Raw genomic sequence first — 9,659 nt, 5'->3', positions numbered from 1 at the left:
CCCCTAGTACTGTTTAATACATCCCACTCTTTCCACTTCCTCATCTTTCTACACATGTCCCTCCTTAAACATTTGGTCCAATATTCCTACCCTCTACGTCCTGGCTTTTGGTTGGAATTTTGACCCTTAATCAAGAGGGAGTTCATTCTTGAAAGTTTAAACCTGCTCAAAAACCCAGGCCTTAAGAGATCTTATCCCCAGGGGGAACATTTACTAATGGGGCATGGTATGATATTATCTTTTAAATATTTAGAGTTAAGTCCCTGGATTACTGGTGCACTCAGTCATAGTCAGGGAAGCTTAAGTTTGCAATGTGCAGTGTTCAATGCTGAGTCTCATAATCAGTGTACTGAAAAATGGATGACAGTTGAGGGTTTATATATAAATAAGACTGCTAAATCATGCTTCTGCAAGGCTCAGAGAAAAATACAGAGAAGAAAAGGGAAAATATAAGTGAAGGAAGATGAGGAGGAGTTTCCTGAAATGTTATTTTCTGTGAAAGTCATGGCTACATTAACTATCAACTCAGCAGGATGATCTATCCAGAATTAAGTCCATCATGGATGGAGATGGATTGTGGGACATTCTGAAAGAATATGTAAGTTAATGCTTACTGGGGAAGGGAAGCCATTTTCATTATTCTTGTATCTACTTTTAAATTGCACAGACCTGAACCAAGAGATTTCAGTGGAGAATTTCAATATGTGGCCTAGAGACTGGTTTTGTGTTACTTTGGGGAAAATGTGGCTTTTTTGCCATTGTCTGAAGAGTCTGCCTGAGGCTAAGGGGAAGAGATTAGATTAATTGGTTTGAACAAGGAAGTCTCGAAACAGCCAGTGTAAATTCTGTTGTGCGGTTACTAAGTACACTCTTCTAAAGAGCATTTAATGAAAAGGAGCAAGTTGAGAAAAAAAATGTAAAATATATGGTTTGAGTATTAAAGGGACAGCTGTAAGTGAAATAGAGCCGAATCCTGAGTTCTAGAAGATAACAGATTAAGGGAGTAATGATCTTGTGACAAGATTCCACTCACCTAAATTGAGATTCAGGCATGATAGTAAAAGCCTTAAATCCCAGGAGACGAAGAAAAGATCTCTGAGTTCAACACCACCTAGAACAGAGCAACTTCTAGGTTTAAGAAAAATTTAAATCCAGGTGTGGTGGACCACACCTTTAATCCCAGTAATTAGGAGACAGGCATGGAGATTTCTGAGTTCAAAGTTAGTCTACAGAGGAAGTTCCAGGATAGAGAAATTTAGGATTCAGAAAGCTGTTGATAATGTAATAGAACAAGGGACCATGTTCCACCCCCAGCAATCAGCAGAACTTGGCAGCGTCAACCACGTGGCTCTGACTTTAGAGTGAAAACTAGAAGGGACTAGAGGGATAATTGGTGCTGGTTAGCTGGAGCTAAGAAATTAGCTGTGATTAAGAAGAGACCAGCATCACTGAGGTGAAAACTTCTGGAAAGTGTTTTCTGGGAGCACAAAGAAGCTGTGTTCCAGGGATAGCCAAGGTTGTACCTCGTGCTGCAGCTGTACTTGGTAATGTGTAAGAGTCATCCAAGTGGTACTGGTTTGAAGGCATGAAGGGATAATGAAGAGCAGCTGAGGCTTGGCACTGTGAGATGGAAGGCCTTTGGTGAAGGAACAGCCTCAGTTGAGGTTGATGGCCTAGGACTGAAGGGGTCATGCAAAGGAGTTGAAGCCTGGTACCATGAAGTGAGCCTATTAGAGGCTATTGATGAAGCCTAGTTGAAGCAGAAGACCTCAGCATATTAGTGATGCCTTTACCATGGAATGATCACCCAAGAACAGCAGTGGTGATGGAGTAGATCAACCTGAGCTTAAAGTGCTAAAGAGGGCAGAGCTGGAGGGGACCCTTTGGAGGAACCAGAATATCATGTATGGATCCTAGACACTGAAACAAGAAGCTATAACACTGAAGTTGTCTTGGAGAACCAAGATATTCGAGATGCCAGAGCCATGGGCTATCTGCTGAGGAAAGCTGCTAACAGGGAGTAGAACCAGCCCAGCATAATGAAGTTTGTTATAGTCAACAAAGATGAAAAATGAGTTGGAGATCTGAAGACTGCTTTGACATCAGACATGGAGACACAGAGTCTGGAGTTTGCTCAGCTGGTTTCCTGTCTTGCTTTGGGAATTACAATTAACTGATTGGATGAATCTCAGAAGAGACTTTGAATATTGGACTTTTAAAACGCTTTAGACTGCTATACACTGTGGGTAGTTTTAAAGTTGGGCTAAGTGTATTTTGCATTTATGTTATGTTTAGGTATGGCCCCCATAGACTCACATGTTTGAAAAAGTGTATGGGGGCCAGGAATATTATAGTTTGTATATGCTTGGCTCAGGGAGTGGAACTTTTAGGAGGTATGGCCTTGTTGGAGTAGATGTATCACTGTGGGCAGGGGTTTAAGACCCTCTCTCATCCTAGCATCTTTGAAGTCAGGCTTCTCCTAGCAGGCTTCAGATGAAGATGTAGACTTTCAACCATGCCTGCACCATGCCTGCCTAGATGCTACCTTGCTCTAATCTTGATGATGATGGATTGAAACTCTGAACCTGTAAGTCAGTCCAGTTAAATGTTGTCCTTTATAAGAGTTGCCTTGGTCCTAGTCTCTGTTCACAGCAGTAAAACCCCAACTAAGACACTAGTGAACTGGAGATGGCAAATAAGCTAAGCAATATGAATGTTTAAAAATTTGTTGAGGGGATAGAGCTCACTTTATGTGAACTGTACCAAAATGTCAAAAACATAAAAGTAATTACTAAAATGAAATGGTAAAATGCAGACAAAGGGAAGATCTTTGTTTATTATTTTCTTAATGATGCACTTAAAATCAAATATATGTTGCTCTCAAATTTCACAAACATGAAAACATCCCATTTTAAATTCTGCCATATATATATGTGAACAGATATTGTCCTAAAGTTGTGAGGATGGCATAAAGGCATCTGGCCTTAATCATTTATGTATTTAAACTGAAACAGATATCAATTTGTCACAGATGTCAGAATATATCTAATTCAAGAAAAAATTAGGTTAGACAATACTAAGAAATAGCAAGGGAGGCCTTCTTTATTGCTGTTGGGAATGTAGATGGCCTAAGCTCTTTAGTAACCACGTGTCTTATCTTATAAAGACAAACTGATGTTCATTCAGTACATGATCCAGAATTCTTATTTCTATCATTTGCCAAACAGAAACAAAAGCATATATTATGACAAAGGCCTGCACATGAATATTTATAGTATCTTTATTAGTAAATTCCCCACCAATGGAAATACGCCAGATGGTTTTTAATTTGAAATTGGATGAACCAACAATCAAATACACAAAATTCATAAACACATCTCAGTTTTATTAAGTTGGATGACAGATGCCATGCTCAATAGGTCCTCTGGTCCTTATTTCCAATTTAATCATATCTTGGACAAAGAAAACCAAAGAATTTACCCAAATATATGGCAAGAAATGTGTAGAGTGAGAATAAGAAAAAAAAGACACTGAACAAATCTGGGGCATGGTCAAATTGTTCTGTCTTAACTGTTGCAGGATCAAGACGAATTCCCTTTTGTCTGTTTTTTAGAATTACACAGTGAAAAAACCTAAACAAAGCAAAGCAAAATCCTGAATTTTACCAAATACAATTTTGTTTGGGGCAAGATGTCATATGTAGTCAACGCTGGTCTCAAGGAATACCTCCCAATGAAGTAATAGACTGATAGCTTTGAAAAAACCTGGCAAGTTTAGAAAATATGAGTTTAAAAATAAAATGTCAAAATTAAACCGTAATGAAATAAAACCTTAAATTTTTCTAAGTACTTTCTCTCACTTCTCTGGCTGCTCTGTTCAATCCTTTTCCCTCCCCATGAATTCCCCATCAATGGAAATATGCCAGATGGATTTTAATTTATAAATGGATAAACCAACAATGAAATGCATAAAATTCATAAGCACATCTCAGTTGTAGGAAGTTAGATGACAGATGCCATCCATGCTCAATAGGCAGATAACTTGATAAATGATTTCAGTTTCAACTTTCATGCAGCATTTATCCATGCTTTTGCTTTCTTCCTGTAAATGAAACTGATTTTAGTGAACTACTTTTATGAATGATTTCCCATACTATTTCACCTACTCTTTTATCACATCACTAAGTTCCGGGGACATGCATTTCCTGAAGTATATCATACATCTTGTGAGTACCCCTTGTGTCCTGTTCATTGTAATAAATCCTGTTACTTCAATTTTTGAATATTTAACATTCAGCTAAAATATGGAGAATATTGATCATGAAGTGCAGAAGAGAAAGATATTTGAAAATAAGACCTCAAATTTATAGTAATGGATAATTAAGACCTTTATGCATTATTAGTCTCCAAGTCTCTTTGGCAAATTTTTCTGAGAAACAAATATTTGAATATATGTGATATATAATATAATATAATATAATATTTAAGCACAACATGCTTTCTGATATATTGCTATAACCCACACCTCTGAAACACATGTTTTTCTGTTTTTATCTGCAGGCAGAGACCAGGAGAATGTGTATCTACTCTAAGATAAACAGATTATTTTTCATGGCTTTGGAAATGTCTAATGTAGAAATGGTCTTCCTAAACCAATGAAAACTTTAACCCAATAAAACATTTTTGAGTTCTTTGAGCTTTACCACACAATAAGACAAGCTTACAAATAATTCCTTCAGCAACTTTAAATTACTTTATATATTTATTGAAAAACTTGGCAGAGTTCATAGATAAATTTTCAATCATCATTTTGTATATTATCTCACAATACCCCTGACTGCTGTAGAATTGCTGTAGAAAATATTGAGTCTCTCCATATCTTCCTCGGAAGTGAGATTTCTCAATCAACCCTACTTTTAAAGATCTCCTATTGGGTCACTGAAATAATAATCCACAGGCTTCTGTGGAAAGACTAGAGTGCCCTCTGCTCTTCACTCTACGGGTTGTTTGCAAATCACTCAGTGCAGTAAGTCTAAAGTTCAGGATTAGTTAATAAAATTTTAGTTGGCTTTGTATGATTAGCTTATAACAAGTGAAGTTATAATTTTTTGTGATTCTAAGATTTTTGACAACTTCAACCTTTAATTGTTCAGTGTTATTCTCTTAATACTGAACAAATTTTCTCTGTGTCTCTCTTTCTCCTCATGTCTTTGACTTTGTCTCTATCTCTCTGTGTCTTTCTCTCACTCTCTTCGTCTTTCTATCTTTCTGTCTCTATGTCACCCTCTTTGTCTGTCTGTGTGTGTGTGTTTGTATGTGTGTGTGTGTGTGTGTGTGTGTGTGTGTGTGTGACTGTATATTGAATGAAGTGGTTATTTTCATGTATGAATCTTGCAGAAGATATTTGCTTATTAAACATCGATGAAAACTCATAAAAATTAAAACAATATAAGAAAACATGTTCAAAAGAAAAATATAGTATAACAATCACAGTAGATGCCTAACTTTATTGCCATTCTTAGATTTTACTGAATGTCATTTGTCTTTTGGTTCTGGGGATGAATTCTCTTCCCACATTTCATAGACTGACATTTTAGTGTTAACCTTTAAATAGAAAACATAATTACCAATCTTACATTTAAAAGTGTTTATGCTTCTGCTTTATTAAAATAAAACTGAAAGAAAGAACATTTTCTTGACTATAAACTTAAAATTTTGCGAAACAAACACACTAGCAGTAACTTTATTGACATTAATGGAGTCTTGATTTTAGAAAATAAAATAGTCATGAATAAAGGCTTACAAAGCAGACTAGGAAATTAATCAAATTGTTCCTTCACGAGTTTCAGTATTTGAATGGGCTTTCTCATTTGAAAATTAAATAACTTGTTTGTGCAGGAGCATCTGTAACTGTGTGCTAACGCCATGCATGCTGCTCTGCCATTTGAGGCAGGAGAGTTGGGGAGGATGTTGCTTGAGAGTAGTTCCAGGTACTGATGTTTAATGGAGCCTTTGATGGGAGCATTCAGAAGTGTCCCAGGACTAAACATAGGTTTCTTTAGCAAAGCCTTTTTGAAATAGGCTTTAAAAAACATTTATCTATTTACGTGTGTGTGTGTGTGTGTGTGTGTGTGTGTGTGTGTGCTTGCTTGTGTGTTTGTGTACCACATGTGTCTAGGTTCCCCACAGAAGTCAGAGGGACATTAGGGTTCCTGTCACTAGAGTTAGAGTTTGTCAGCCATCATGCAGGTGTTGGTAATTTAGTTCCCCTGTAAGGACAGCAAAAATGATCCTTCCAACCCTCTGGAAGTTAATTAATTTTATATTCTATAGATAACTAATCTTATTTTGACACATATCACTTATCTTATTACTGGGCCTCATCAAAGACTGAATACATAGTCACCAGCTAACAATTAAACATGTGGCTTGCCTCCTTATCAACGGGGATATTGTCTGAGTATGTGAAAGTACCAGACCAGCCAATGTTCCAGAGCAAATTTCTTCCTATAAACCTAAGAAATAAGTTATAGATGATGCACAGACAAAAGTCAAATAAAAAACAAAAACAAGAAAGGCTGTCATTAGCCTTACATTTTGATGGTCCCAGGGATCCGGGTTAGGTGAGACTGCTGGTCTTCAAATGGGGTCACCGTCCTCTTCTGCGTCTTCCATCCTTCCCCTAATCAGCTAAAGGGGTCCTCGACTGCAGTCCAATGGTTGGGTGTAAGTGTCTGAGTCTGTCTCAGTCAGCTGCTGGTAGGGCATCTCAGAGGACAGTAATGTTAGGCTCCTGTCTGTTAGGTCTATGGTTTGTGATTCTTTCAGTGTCTTAACATTGTATGATTCAGTTCCTTAAACAAAATTCATATAAATGTACATATACATAAACATAAATATACACATTCATTTTATTTTATGATACCTACGATATCTAAGCATATTTGTATACATAAAAAGCCTATATGTACACAAATGTATATTCAACTATGCATTCATATGTTAGAACATGTGTATGGCTGTATGCATATAGACACTCAAATATCTCTATGGATTTATATATACCATATAAGGCTACTCCTCCTATTGGTTACATTACTTTGGAGATTGAGATATTATGGTCAAGAGAAGATATATCAATACATATGCAGCACATATGAATTTGCCTGAATTTCTTTTTTTACATTTTTTTTATTAACTCGAGTATTTCTTATATACATTTCGAGTGTTATTCCCTTTCCCAGTTTCCGGGCAAACATCCCCCTCCCCCCCTCCCCTTCTGTATGGGCGTTCCCCTCCCCATCCTCCCCCACTTGCCGCCCTCCCCCCAACAATCTAGTTCACTGGGGGTTCAGTCTTAGCAGGACCTAGGGCTTCCCCTTCCACTGGTGCTCTTACTAGGATATTTATTGCTACCTATGAGGTCAGAGTCCAGGGTCAGTCCATGTTTAGTCTTTAGGTAGTGGCTTAGTCCCTGGAAGCTCTGGTTGCTTGGCATTGTTGTACATATGGGGTCTCGAGCCCCTTCAAGCTCTTCCAGTTCTTTCTCTGATTCCTTCAACGGGGGTCCTATTCTCAATTCAGTGCTTTGCTGCTGGCATACGCCTCTGTGTTTGCTGTATTCTGGCTGTGTCTCTCGGGAGAGATCTACATCCGGCTCCTGTCGGCCTGCACTTCTTTGCTTAATCCATCTTGTCTAATTGGATGACTGTATATGCATGGGCCACATGTGGGGCAGGCTCTGAATGGGTGTTCCTTCTGTGTCTTTGCCTCTTTATTCCCTGACAAGGGCATCTTTGCCTCTCTATTCCCTGACAAGGGTATTCTTGTTCCCCTTTTAAAGAAGGAGTGAAGCATTCACATTTTGATCATCCGTCTTGAGTTTCATTTGTTCTAGGCATCTAGGGTAATTCAAGCATTTGGGCTAATAGCCACTTATCAATGAGTGCATACCATGTGTGTTTTTATGTGATTGGGTTACCTCACTCAGGATGATATTTTCCAGTTCCAACCATTTGCCTACGAATTTCATAAAGTCATTGTTTTTGATAGCTGAGTAATATTCCATTGTGTAGATGTACCACATTTTCTGTATCCATTCCTCTGTTGAAGGGCATCTGGGTTCTTTCCAGCTTCTGGCTATTATAAATAAGGCTGCTATGAACATAGTGGAGCACGTGTCTTTTTTATATGTTGGGGCATCTTTTGGGTATATGCCCAAGAGAGGTGTAGCTGGATCCTCAGGCAGTTCAATGTCCAATTTTCTGAGGAACCTCCAGACTGATTTCCAGAATGGTTGTACCAGTCTGCAATCCCACCAACAATGGAGGAGTGTTCCTCTTTCTATGCATCCTCGCCAGCATCTGCTGTCACCTGAGTTTTTGATCTTAGCCATTCTCACTGGTGTGAGGTGAAATCTCAGGGTTGTTTTGATTTGCATTTCCCTTATGACTAAAGATGTTGAACATTTCTTTAGGTGTTTTTCAGCCATTCGGCATTCCTCAGCTGTGAATTCTTTGTTTAGCTCTGAACCCCATTTTTTAATAGGGTTATTTGTCTCCCTGTGGTCTAACTTCTTGAGTTCTTTGTATATTTTGGTTATAAGGCCTCTATCTGTTGTAGGATTGATAAAGATCTTTTCCCAATCTGTTGGTTGCCGTTTTGTCCTAACCACAGTGTCCTTTGCCTTACAGAAGCTTTGCAGTTTTATGAGATCCCATTTGTCGATTCTTGATCTTAGAGCATAAGCCATTGGTGTTTTGTTCAGGAAATTTTTTCCCGTGCCCATGTGTTCCAGATGCTTCCCTAGTTTTTCTTCTATTAGTTTGAGTGTATCTGGTTTGATGTGGAGGTCCTTGATCCACTTGGACTTAAGCTTTGTACAGGGTGATAAGGATGGATCGGTCTGCATTCTTCTACATGTTGACCTCCAGTTGAACCAGCACCATTTGCTGAAAATGCTATCTTTTTTCCATTTGATGGTTTTGTCTCCTTTGTCAAAAATCAAGTGCCCATAGGTGTGTGGGTTCATTTCTGGGTCTTCAATTCTATTCCATTGGTCTATCTGTCTGTCTCTGTACCAATACCATGCAGTTTTTATCACTATTGCTCTGTAATACTGCTTGAGTTCAGGGATAGTGATGAATGTGCCTGAATTTAAGAATATATAGTTTGTTAAGATTCTGACAGTATTTCTACTAAAATATAACCTTGTGGGTAGCATCAATTTTGGATCTGATGTTTATTGTTATATTCCCAATATATTTATGAATGTATGAAAGAATGTGAATAAATAAATAGGAAAATATAGTATGGATATCAACATATGTAAGATCATTTCTATATATTACTTAAACAGATTGTTAAATAAACTGATTTTTCACATTATTTTCTCACTGTAGATCAGTAAAGATTTGTCATTATATGTGTAACAATAGAAAATTATCTATATCATAGCTTCAGAAACTGCTCACTTTTACTACTAATTCTCTTTATTAAATTGCTAACATATTACTGCTATTGAAACAGAAAAGAAGCAATAAAAATTTTAACATTTTACAATTTGTGAATGTTTGAAAGTAGAATTGTATATAGTTGAATCATGTAGTCAATATTTTAGACTGAAATGCATGAATCACTTTCAGCAACAACACTGATACT

Source organism: Rattus norvegicus, chromosome 14, assembly GCF_036323735.1.
Source record: "Rattus norvegicus strain BN/NHsdMcwi chromosome 14, GRCr8, whole genome shotgun sequence".
NCBI lineage: Eukaryota > Metazoa > Chordata > Mammalia > Rodentia > Muridae > Rattus > Rattus norvegicus.
This window is presented reverse-complemented; position numbering follows the sequence as displayed.